Here is a 12,210-nt window from a genome sequence, read left to right as displayed (position 1 = left end):
CCATATTTAGGTTAGAGGAGGAGGGCGGGTGGGAGACACTACCTCTGTAGTGCCTCGGGTTCTTCTCCTGCGCGCTTTTGAAGGGAAAAAAAACCTACCCGACTGCCCCTCCGGTCTTCGTCACTTTCCCCTGCTGCTCCCGCTCTTTCTGTAAAGAGAGAAAAAAACACCGCTGTCCGCTACCGGTAAGTAATTTTAAAACAAACTGTCTTACCTTAGCTGCTGCTCACACTCCATGATTTTATAAACCTCTAATAAGGCCACCCCTCAACCTCCTGCTTTCCAGTGACAGACATCCCAGCCTATCCATCCTCTCCTTCTAAAACAATCATTCCATTCATGGCAACATCCTGGGAAACATCTTCTGAACCTTCTCCAATTTAATAACATCCTTCCTCTAACGGGGACCAGAACTGAACACAGTGAAGAGGCCTCACCAACATCATGTATAACCTCATGACAGGGTCCCAACTCCTATACCTAAAGGTCTGAGCAATGAAGGTAAGCGTGCTAAACACCCACTTAACCACCCTGTCTACATGTGACACAAACTGCAAAGACCTGAACCCCTCGGTCTCTTTGTTCCACATCACTACTCAAGGCCTTACTTTTAATTAGTGTAATTAATTAATGAGGCTAAAGGAGATTTTGTTTTATTAAATATAATATCTTACATTTATTCAAATTAAATTCCATCTGCCACATTTCAGCCCATTCACCCAATTGATCAGGATCCCTCTGTATTCGTGGATAACCTTTTGTTACTGTCTACCTTAACAGTTTTTGATGTCACCCACAACAAACCATGCTTTGTATATTCTAATTCAAACCATCTACACACATGACAAACAAAAATGGACCCAGCACCGATTCCTGGAGAACACTGCTGGTCACGGGCCTCCAGTGTGAAAAACAACCCTCCACTATTACTGTCTCCTATTGTTAAGCTAATTTTGTATCCAGTTGGCAAGCTCTTGCTGAATCCCATGGGATCGAACTTTACAACTTCGTCTCCCCTGCACAACCTTTTTAAAGGCTTTACTAAAGTCCAAATAAACAATGTCTGCCACTCTGCCCTCATCGATCTTCTTGGTGACTACCTTAAAAATCTCAATCAAGTCTGTGAGACACCCTGTTAAGTAACCATGTTGAGTGTCCCTAATCATTCCTTAACTCTCCAAATACATGCAAATCCTATCCTTCTGAATCGCCTCCAACGGCTTACCCACCACTGAGGTCTACAGTTCCTGGGCTGCTCCTTATACCCCTTCATTAACAAAGGTACAACATTAGCCACTCTCCAGTCATCAGGCAGCTCACCTGTAGTTATCGATTATATAACTATTTCTCCATGGTGCCCACAATTTCCTCTCACCCAAACTGTTCCCGTCCTATCACTTCAGTCACTTGCCCTGTCTGATCAGACAAGAAAAGGTCAGGTGTTGCTTGCTTCCTGATAGGAACATTTAAATATTGATAAAGAACATTTCTTGAACTCATTTAACACATTCTTTACCAACCAAACCTTTCACACTATCGTAATCACCTACTACTATAACCTTATTGTTGTGACTGTATATCGGAGATCTCTCTGTATATTTGTTCCTTATATTCTCCCTGATTATTGCAGCGTCTATAGTGCCATCTGACCAAGGTGATTTTTTTAAAGTTTGAAAACACCATTTTGTTTTTAAAAAATCTTTCCTCTGCGATTTAAATATAAATCTCTTTTTGTTTATTCACTCAGATGTGGATGTTTACCCTGAGGGCAGTTAGGAGTTAACCACATTGCTGTGGGTCTGGAGTCACATGTTGGCCAGACCGGGTGAGGAAGACAGTTTCCTTCCCTAAAGGGCATTAGTGAACCAGATGGGTTTTTTCCTAACAGTCGACAGTAGTTTCATGGTCATCATGAGCCTTTTCATTCGAGAATTTACTGATATCTGATGCCACCATCAGCCATGATGCTACCATCTAACCCTAATCCTCGGAAGATTGCTCATTTTACTCGTCTAGCAAGAATATCATCTGGCCATTGCCTCCCTTTTTAGCAATGTATTATTTTTAAAAAAGCTCCATCATTCTCAGTGTACAATTTGAGGTAAAATTACACACATGCAATTTCTGAAGCTGGAGAGGGATTACAGAGACAGGGAGGGATGTGGGTCTAGTGGGGGATTGTTGTCCAAACATCACTGTGGTGTACATGGACTGCAGCATTTCAGGGCGGCCGTTCACCACCACTTTCTCCAAGACACATAAAGGTGGCCAATAAATACTGGTCTGGGCAGCAAAGGCAACCTCCAGTGAATAAAACCGAGCAGTGACCTCTCCCAGCTGACTGGTTGTGCAGGTATAAACCGCTCGGAAATGCAGCTTGGAGAAAAGAGAAACAAACAGTGACATTTCACAGCTGTCCTCAGAGAGACCTCTCTCTTTGAGCTGCTCACAGCCGGATCAGCTCAGTGGGTTTCAGTCTCTTGAAACATCAATTTTAGACGGTTTTATTATATTAATAGTGAGAAAGGGGAGGGTTTCTTTTTTATGTCTTTCGGTCTGCTGTTTAAATGTTTAAAATATAAAGCGTAAGCATTAAGTTATTCTCGGGCAGTATTTTTCGAGCAGTAAGACTGTGCCTTTGTCTTGGTCTGTAGATTGTTAAGGCGGAGAGATGGCCTGTTGTAGAGTGGCGTGCTGTTCCTGTCGGATGTTGGAGATTAGAGAGAGTTTCAATGATCCTGATGATTGTGTCTGCAGGAAGTGTGTTTGCAAATCCTATCAGATCACATGGATTGGTGAAGGAGTGATTAAAGGCAGTGAGGTATTGACAGGAGCCGGGGGGTGTGATAGGTGGCAGTCTCAGGATTACAGGACACTGCAGATACAGTCAGGTAGATGGGTTACCTCTAGGAAAACTAGGAGGGGTAGGCAAGTACTGCAGGAATATCCAGTGGTTATCCCCAGCTCAAACAAGTGTACTGTTTTGGAAAATGTAGGGGGTAATAGACTTTCAGGGGAATATAGCACTGACTGCCAAGTTACTGCAACTGAGACTGGCTCTAACATAATGTAAGGTATACCCAGTTCCACGCAAACGATGGTGTTAGGGGACACTCTAGTCAGGGGCACAGTCTGCCATTTCTGCAGCTGACAGTGAGACATCAGAATGGGGTGGTGCCTCCCTGATGCTAGGGTCAATGATGCCTTGGAGAGGGTGCAGAATATTCTCAAAGGGGAGAATAGCCAGTGGGAGGACATTGTACATTGGTACCAATGGCATAGGAAGGGGAAAGCATGGGGTCCTGATGAGCAGGGAGATTTGCTAGTTCCACTCGGGAGGCATTAAACCAGTGAGGGAGTTGGGGTAAACCTAAAGAGATAGTGAGAAAAGAGGGATGTCCGAGGCTGGTACAGTTCAGATTAGACTGTCAAGGCAGGCAAGAGCAAGCCACAGAATAAAGTGGGACAGACCAGTTACACTGCATTTATTTCAGTGCAAGATGCCTGACAGGTCAGGCAGATGGGCTCAGGGTATGGTTTTGAACATGGCACTGGGATATTATAGCAATTACAGAGGCATCACTCAGGGATGGATAGGACTAGCAGCTTAATATTCCAGGGTGTAGATGCGATAGAAAGGGGGCAACTGTACAGGGGGAGTGGCGTCTTTGATTAGGGATAACATTACAGCTGGGCTTCGGGAGGATATTCCTGGGAGTACATCCAGGCAAGTTACTTGGGTGGTACTGAGAAATAAGAAAGGGATAACCGTCTTACTGGGATTGTATTATAGACTCTCTCCCAATAGTCAGCGGGGAATTGAGACACAATTTTACCAGGAGACCTCAGTTATCTGTAAGAATAATATGGATGCAATTTTAAGGGGTTTTAACTTTACCAACATAGCCTTGGAGTGCTGTAGTGTTAAGGGTTTGGATGGAAAGGTATTTGTTCAGTGTGTACGAGAACATTTCAGATTCAGTTTGTAGGATGTACCTACTAGAGAAGGAACAAAACCTGACCTGTTTTCTTTATTCATTCACAGGATGAGGCTGTCACTGGCTTGGCCAGCATTTATTGCTTTGTTTAACCGGAGGGCAGTTAAGAATCAACCACGTTGCTATAGGTCTGGAGTCACATGCAGACCAGAACAGGTAAGGATGGCATTTTCCTTCCCTACAGGTCATGAGTGAACCAGATGGGATTCCCAACAATTGACAATGGATTCATTGTCGTCACAAAATTAATTTTTCCAGATATTTATTGAATTCACGTTCCAAAATCTGCTGTGATAGGATTCAAACCCAGGTCCCCAGAACGTTATCTGGGTCTCTGGATTAATTGTCTAGCGATAATTTCACTCTGTCATCGCTGCCTCTTAGGAAATGAGGCAGGGTGAGTGACCGAGGTATCAGTGGGGCAGCACATCAGCACCAAAGATCCCACAGTATTGTGGCTTAGTGGTTAGCGCTGCTTCCTCAGCACCAGAGACCTGGGTTTAATTCCAGCCTCTGGCGACTCTGTGTTGGAGTTGGCACGTTCTCCCCAGTGTCTGTGAGGGTTTCCTTCGGGTGTTCCAGTTTGCTCCCACAGTCCAAAGATGTGTAGGTTAGTTGGATGAACCACGTTAAATTTCCCATAGTGTCCAGATGCAGTAGATGAGGTTTTGGGATGTGCGGAGAAATCTCTGCCTGATGTGAAAAGATCCTTTTCGTGTCTTGGACAGAGGTCAGAGGGAGGTGTGGCCGCATGTTTTACATCTCCTGTGGCGGCAAGGGAGGGTCGAGGGTGTGGAGCATGGGTTGGTGGGAGGGGGTGGGCCTAACAAGAGGGTTGCCGAGGGAATGGTCTCCATGTAACGCAGATAGGGATGGAGAGGGAAATATGTCTGTGGTGGTGGGATCCGACTTTAGGTAGCAGAAATAACAGAGGTTAATGCACTGTATCTGGAGATTAGTGGAGTGGAAGGTGAAGACTGCAAGGTTATAATCTTATTGTGGTTGAAGTGGTGGGATAAAGGTGGAGGTGTGGGAAGTGGTGGGTATGCATTGGAGGGCATTGTTGATCAAGTGAGAGGGAAATTGTGGTCCTTGAAGTAGGAGGCCTTTCTGGGATGTCCTGGGGTGGAATTGCTCCTCCTGGGAGCAGATATCGGAGGCAGAGGAATTGGGAGTACAGGATCACGCTTTCATACTTGAAGGAAATCAGGAGAGCAAAAAGAAGACATGAAATAGCTTCAGGCACTGGTTTAAGTAAAATCCAAAGAGATTAAACAAATATATCACAGACAAAAGATTAACTCGACCAGAGAATAGGCCCCCTTAAAGATCAACAAGGCTGTCTATGGAACCACAGGGAGTGGGAAAGATATGCAACTATTTCTTGCCATTTTTTACTGGAGAAGGATATGGAAGCTCAGGAGTTTGGAGAAATAAACAGAGATAACTTGAAAAGTGTCCATGTTACAGAGGAGGTGGTACTGGATGTCTTAAATCACATCAAGGTTGATAAAGCCCTGGAACCTGATCAGGTGTATCCCAGAACTTTCTGGAAATCTAGAAGTGATTGTTGGGCCTCTCCTGAGATATTTGTATCGTTGATAGCGACAGGTGAGGTGCCCTTATTTTAAAAAGGTGGTAAGGAGAGGCCATGGAACAAGAGAACAGTGAGCCTGAAGTCAGTGGCAGGCAAGTTGTTGGAAGGGATTCTGAGGGACAGGATATCCATCTATTTGGAAAGGTAAGGAATGATTAGGGAGTGTCGATGTGGCTTTGTACGTGCACAATTGTGTCTCACTAACTTGACTGAGTGTTTTGAAGTGACAAAGAAAATTGATGAAGCCAGGCGGTGAATGTTGTTTATGTGGACATTCAACAAGGTTCCACAAAGCAGACTGGTTAGCAGGGTTAGGTAACATGGAATGCAGGGAGAGCAAGCCATTTGGATACAAAACTGGCTTGAAGGTAGGAGACAGAGGGTGGTGATGGACGGTTGCTTTGCGGACTGGAGGCCTGTGGTCAGCAGTGTGCTACAAGGATCGATATTGGGTCCTTAAATAATTGACTTGGATGTGAATGTGTAAGGTATGGTCAGTAGGTTTACAGAAGGCATAAAAATTGGAGGTGTAGTGGACAGTGAAGAAGGTTAGTTTAGAATGCAACAGGATCTTGATCAGATGGGCCAATGGCGCAAGGAATGGCAGATGGAGTTCAATTTAGACAAATGTGAGCTGTTGGATTTCGGAAAGGCAAATCAGGGCAGGACCTGTACACTTAATGGTAAAGTCCTGGGGAGTGTTGCTGAACAAAGAGACGTTGGAGTGCAGGTTCATAGTTCCTTGAAAGTAGAGTCACAGGTAGGCGGGGTAGTGAATGCAGTGTTTGGTACACTCCCCGTTATTGGTCAATGCATTGAATGCAGCTGTTGTAACGTCATATTGTGGTTGTACAGGACATTGATTAATGCTCTTCTGGGATTCTGTTTTCAGTTCCAATCTCCCTGTTTTCGGAATGATGTTGTGAAACTTCAAAGGTTTCAGGAAAGGTTTGCAAGGACTTTGCCAGGGTTGGACGGGTTGAGCTATTGGGAAATGCTGAATAGGCTGGGACTATTTTCCCTGGAGAGTTAGAGACTGAGAGGTGACCTTCTAAATGTTTATAAAATCATGATGGACCTGGATAAGGTGAGCAGTCAGGGACTTTTTCCCGGGTTCTGTGGGTTCAGAACTAGAGGACACAGGCTTAAGATGAGAGGGAAAAGATATAAAAGGGATCATTTTTCTCAATGAACAGAGTTATCAGAATCTGGAACATTCCACCTGAAAAGGTGCTAGGATTTGAGTCCATAAGGAGTTTACAGGTTAACATTATGAATTGGGTGATTGGGACTAAATCTTACAGTTCCTACAAAGAAATGAAGTGCAATTTGGATCAATCTATGCTCCCTCTCAGGCCAAAAAAGACCCTGAGCTCCTGGTTGCCTGCCACTTTAACACGCGAGCGTGTTCCCTGGCCAACATCTGTCTCATGCTTAGGTGCAGTGATCCAGTGAAGCTTGTTGCAAGCTGGCAGAACACTCCAGAACATACCAAATGGACCATATTTCAAGGACTGCAATTTCCCCTCTCATGTGGTCAACCCCAATGCCCTCCAGTGTATCTCCTCCACTTCCGACACCACTGCCCTTGAGCTCCACCCCTCCAACCCTTAACTCTCACACATTGTTATCACATTGCCTGCCATTACACACTACCCACGATTAACCACTAATTGTCTCCGTTGACAGCTATTCCCCACCTACATCACTCCACGATTGGAGCTGCCAAGGACACAAACCTCTAGAATATCCTCCCTAACCCCCTCTGTCCTCCATTAAGATTGTTGGGCCTCTCCTGAGATATTTGTATCATTGATAGCGACAGGTGAGGTGCCATTATTTTTAAAAAGGTGGGAAGGAGAAGCCATGGAACAAGAGAACAGTGAGCCTGAAGTCAGTGGCAGGCAAGTTGTTGGAAGGGATTCTAAAGGACAGGATAAACGTGTATTCGGAAATGATTAGGGAGAGTTAAAGTGGCTTTGTTTGTGCAAAATCGTGTCTCACTAACTTGAGTGTGTTTTTTTTCTTGAAGAAGTGACAAAGATGATTGATGGCAGCCTGTGAACGTTGTCTCCATGGGAATTGAACAAGGTTCCACAAAGCAGACTGGTTAGCAAGGTTAGATAACATGGAATGCTGGGAGAATGAGCTATTTAGATACAAAACTGGCTTGAAGGTAGGAGACAGAGAGTGGTGATGTAGGGTTGTTTTGTGGACTGGAGGCCTGTGAGCAGCAGTGTGCTGCAGCAATGGATATTGGGGCCTTCAATAAATGACTTGGATGTGAATATATGAGATATGGTCAGAAGGCACTAAAATTGGTGGTGTAGTGGGCAGTGTAGAAAGTTAGTTCAGAATACAACAGGATCTTGTTCAGATGGGCCATTGGAATGAAAAATGGCAGACTGAGTTCAATTTAGATAAATTTGAGCTATTGTATTTTGGAAAGGCAAATCAGGGCAGGACTTCTACACTTAATGGTAAAGTCCTTCGCAGTGTTGCTGAACAAACAGACCATGGAGTTCAGATTCATTGTTCGTTGAAAGTAGAGTCGCAGATAGGCAGACTAGTGAAGGTGGTGTTTGGTATGCTTATATTTATTGGTCGATGCATTGAATACAGAAGCTGGGACATCATATTGTGGCTGGACAGGACATTGATTAAGCCATTTCAGGAATTCTGTTTTAAGTTCAAAATCCCCTGTTCTGGGAAGGATGTTCTGAATCTTGAAAGAATTCAGACAAGATTGACAAAGACTTTGCCAGGGTTGGAGGATTTGGGCTACAGGGAGAGGCTGGGGGTAATTTCCCTGGAGAGTCAAAGACAGAGGTGACTTTATGGAGATTTATAAATCATGAGGGGCATGGATACGGTGAACAGCCAGGGTCTTCCCCCCCCAGGTGAGGTGGGTCCAAAACAAGAGCACATGGGCTTAAGTTGAGAGGGCAAAGATTTAAAAGGGATCTAAGGGGCAACGTTTTCAAGCTGAGTGTGGTGTGTGTGTGGAATGAGCTGCCAGATGAAGTAGTGGAGACTGATACAATTACAACATTTGAAAGGCATCCATGAATGGGATGGGTTTTGAGGGATAGGGCCCAATAGCTGGCAAATGGGACTCCAGTAGTTTAGGATCCCGAGTTGGCATGAACGAATTGGACCGAAGGTCTGTTTCTGTGCTGTCCATCTCTATGACACTAATAAATTAAGATGTGTTCCTCTTTTGTGGAGAGCTAGCAGAAGCACAGATAAGTTAAGCAATGATTTGGACCAGGTGCAGATTTGTTTCCAAACAATTAATTTGCAGAGAGAGAGGAATTGTTAGCACGATCACAATTTTTCGTAACTACTTTCAGGTAACTGGCAAATAATGCAGAGTGAAAATGGGAACATTATTTCACTCAGTAAGTTCTGCGCACCTGGAATAGGCTGAACGGCAGCTGGACACAGATTCAGCATATGTTCTCAAACAGATTTATAATTTTACTTTTTAAGGAAGGACTTAGTGGGCTTTGGGCAAGTGAGAGGGGAGTTGGGACAGATTTGCAGCATCTCCAGAGGGAGAGAGTACAGTCCCAATGGGCTGAATAGCCCCCAGCCCCTGTGCTCTGTGATACTGCCCCATTCACTATGAATGATGAAGCTCATCACTGGGCAGAGAGAGAGAGGATCCCACCACTTACCTCACAATGGGGCCCGGCTGATTGATCTCAAACAAGTACACTGTTTCGGAAAGCGTCGGAGGTCACCCTCTCAGGGGCATATCGCACTGACAAGCAAGGTACTGGTACAGAGACTGGCTCCAATGTAATGTGAGGTATATGAGGTGCCTGGTAATCGATGGTGATAGGAGATTCTCTGGTATAGGGCACAGACTGCCGTTTCTGCAGCTGACAGTGAGACATCAGAATGGGTGGTACCTCCCTGGTGCCAGGGACAAGGATGTCTCGGAGAGGGAGCAGAGTATTCTCAAAAGGGAGTATGATCAGTGGGAGCTCATTGTACATTAGTACCAATGACATCGGAAGAGGAAAGGATGAGGTCCTGACGAGAGAATATAGCAAATTATCCTGGAGGATTAAAAAGTAGGTCTTCGTGGGTAGTAATATCTGGATTACTTTTTGTGCCGCATGCTAGTGAGAGTAGGAACAGCAGGATAGAGCAGATGAATGTGTGGCTAAGGATCTGGTGCAGGGAGAAGGATTGCTATATTTGGATCATTGGAATCTCTGCTGGGGTAGAATTGACGTGCATAAGAAGGATGGATTGTACCTGAATTGGAAGGTGTCTCATATCCAGGCAGGGAGATTTGCTAGTGCTACTCAGGAGGCATTAAACCAGTGAGGGAGTGGGGGGTAAACCTAAAGAGATAGTGAGAGAAGAGGTATGTCTGAGGCTGGTACAGTTGAGAAGTTAGACAGTCAAGGCAGGCAAGGGCAAGGCACAGAACGAGGAAGGACCGAGCAGTTTCACTGCATTTATTTCAGTGCAAGAGGCCCGACAGGGAAGGCAGATGAGCTGAGGATTTGGTTTTGAACATTGGACTGGGATATCATGAATATTACAGAAACGTGGCTCAGTGATGGATGGGTATAGATGCAATGGGAAGGATAGAAAGAGGGACGAGAGGAGGCAGAATGGCATTTTGGATTAGGGATACCTTTATGGTTGTGCTCAGGGAGGATATTATTGGGAGTATTTCCAGTGAAGTTATTTGGATGGACTGGGAAATAAGAAAGGGATGATCACCTTGTTGTGGTTGTCTGCTTGGGTTTCGTCTGGTTGCTCTGGTTTCCTCCCACAGTCCAAAGATGTGTAGGATGGGTGGGTTATCCAGGCTGAATTGCCCATAGTGGTCAGGGATGTGCTGGCCAGGTGGATTGCTCATTGGAATTGCAACGTTATAGGGGTAGGGTAGAAGGCTCTGATGTTCAGTGTGGATGTGATGGGCTGAATGGCCCGCTTCCACACTGTCTGGATTCTCTGATAATTCTACTAGCTTTAAAATAGTTACAGAAAATAATAGACCAGATCTAATAGATAGCCTTCTAAATTGGACAATTTCGATGGCACAAGGTAAGAACTTGCAAAATTTGTTTGCGGGAAGTTATTTCCAGGGAAAGGGATGGCTGGAAAGGGGGAACATAAGAAGATAAGGAAGAGGAGCAGGAGTAAGCAACCTGGCCCCTCAAGCCTGCTCTGCCATTCAGTAAGACCAGGGCTGATCTTTTCATGGCCTCAGCTCCACTTTCCTGCTCTTACTTGTAACCCTTAATTGCTTTCCTGTTCAGAAATCTACCTTTTGCCTTAAACACATTCAAGATGAAAGCCTCAGCTGCTTTACTCAGCAGCAAATTCCACAGATTCACAACCCTTTAGCTGCAGAAGTTCCTCCTGAACTCAGTCCTAAATCTCTCCACATACACCAACCCTCTCAACTCCAGGCCCAAACTAGTGACCCTCATCTGCACTCCCTCCAGTGCCAGTACATCCTTGCAGAAGTAAGGAGACCAAACCTGTACACAGTACTCCAGGTGTGGCCTCACCAGCACCCTATGCATTTTTTTAGAATAAGTGGCATCACGTTTGCAGCTTGCCAATCTGTCGGAACTGTCCCAGAGTCAATCAAATTTTAGTGAATAATCACATGAGCATTTGCTATTTTCCCCCGCCATCTCTGGGCTGCATTCTATCAGGGCCAGGAGACCCATCTACCTTTGGGCTCTTAGCTTTTTCAACAGTACCTCTTTACTGAGAATGATTGATTGTTTTGATGTCCACATCTGCCAATGCCTCCATAGGCCTGTGATAATGTGAGTACAGACACAGTATTTTCCTGTTAAGGCCAAGGCTGGTAGGTGTAGAGAATGCTGCATGACTAGAGAAATTGAGGCTCTGGTCAAGAAAATGAAGGAGGGATATGGCAGGTATTGAGAGCTGTGTTTGTGTGACTCCCTAGAGGAGGAAAACTCTCGGGAAACCAGGAGAGCAAAAAGAGGACGTGAGATAGCTTGGGAAATTGGTTTCAGGAGAATCCAAAGAGATTCGACAAATATACTATGGACAAAAGAGTAACCAGGCAGAGAATAGCAACCCTCAAAAATCAGTTAGGCTGTCCATGGAACCGCAGGCGGTGGGAGAGATTCTGTCAGTATTTCACATCAGTTTTTACTGAAAAATGATATGGAAGCTAGAGAGTTTGGAGAAATAAATAGTGATAACTTGGCAATTGTTCATATTACAGTAGAGGAGGTACTGGATGTCTTAAAAAGCAGAAAGGTGGATAAATCCCAGGAATCTGAGCAGGTGTATCCCAGAACTTTGTGGGAAGCCAGGGAAGTGATTGCTGGGCCCCTCGCTGAGATATTTGTATCATCGATTGCCACAGACAGGGTGCTGGAAGATGGGTGCCATTATTTGAGAAAGTTAAAAATCACACACCAGGTTATAGTCAAACAGGTTTAATTGGAAGTGTGCTTCCAATTAAACCGGTTGGACTATAACCTGGTGTTGTGTGATTTCTAACTTTGTACACCCCAGTCCAACACTGGCATCTCCAAATCATTATTTGAGAAAGATAGTAAGGAAAAGCCAGGGAACTATAGACCAGTGAGCCTG

At 44.8% G+C, this 12,210-nt stretch overlaps 1 long non-coding RNA gene across 2 annotated transcripts; it reads left to right on the top strand.

The window, feature by feature from the left end:
• Positions 1-401: 401 nt before the first annotated feature.
• LOC148138541 (uncharacterized) lies at positions 402-7,938 on the top strand. 2 transcript variants are annotated; one of them, XR_015753916.1, is made up of 3 exons: positions 402-501; positions 4,046-4,154; positions 7,628-7,938. It is a non-coding gene; the product is annotated as an uncharacterized LOC148138541 (long non-coding RNA). The 2 variants fall into 2 exon arrangements; XR_015753915.1 differs by lacking the exon at positions 402-501 and adding an exon at positions 1,409-1,825.
• The last annotated feature ends 4,272 nt before the right edge of the window (positions 7,939-12,210 follow it).

The sequence above is a fragment of the Chiloscyllium plagiosum genome, unplaced genomic scaffold (genome assembly GCF_037043375.1).
Source record: "Chiloscyllium plagiosum isolate Xiang-an unplaced genomic scaffold, Cpla_swu_hap1 HiC_scaffold_40, whole genome shotgun sequence".
NCBI lineage: Eukaryota > Metazoa > Chordata > Chondrichthyes > Orectolobiformes > Hemiscylliidae > Chiloscyllium > Chiloscyllium plagiosum.
This window is presented reverse-complemented; position numbering and strand designations above follow the sequence as displayed.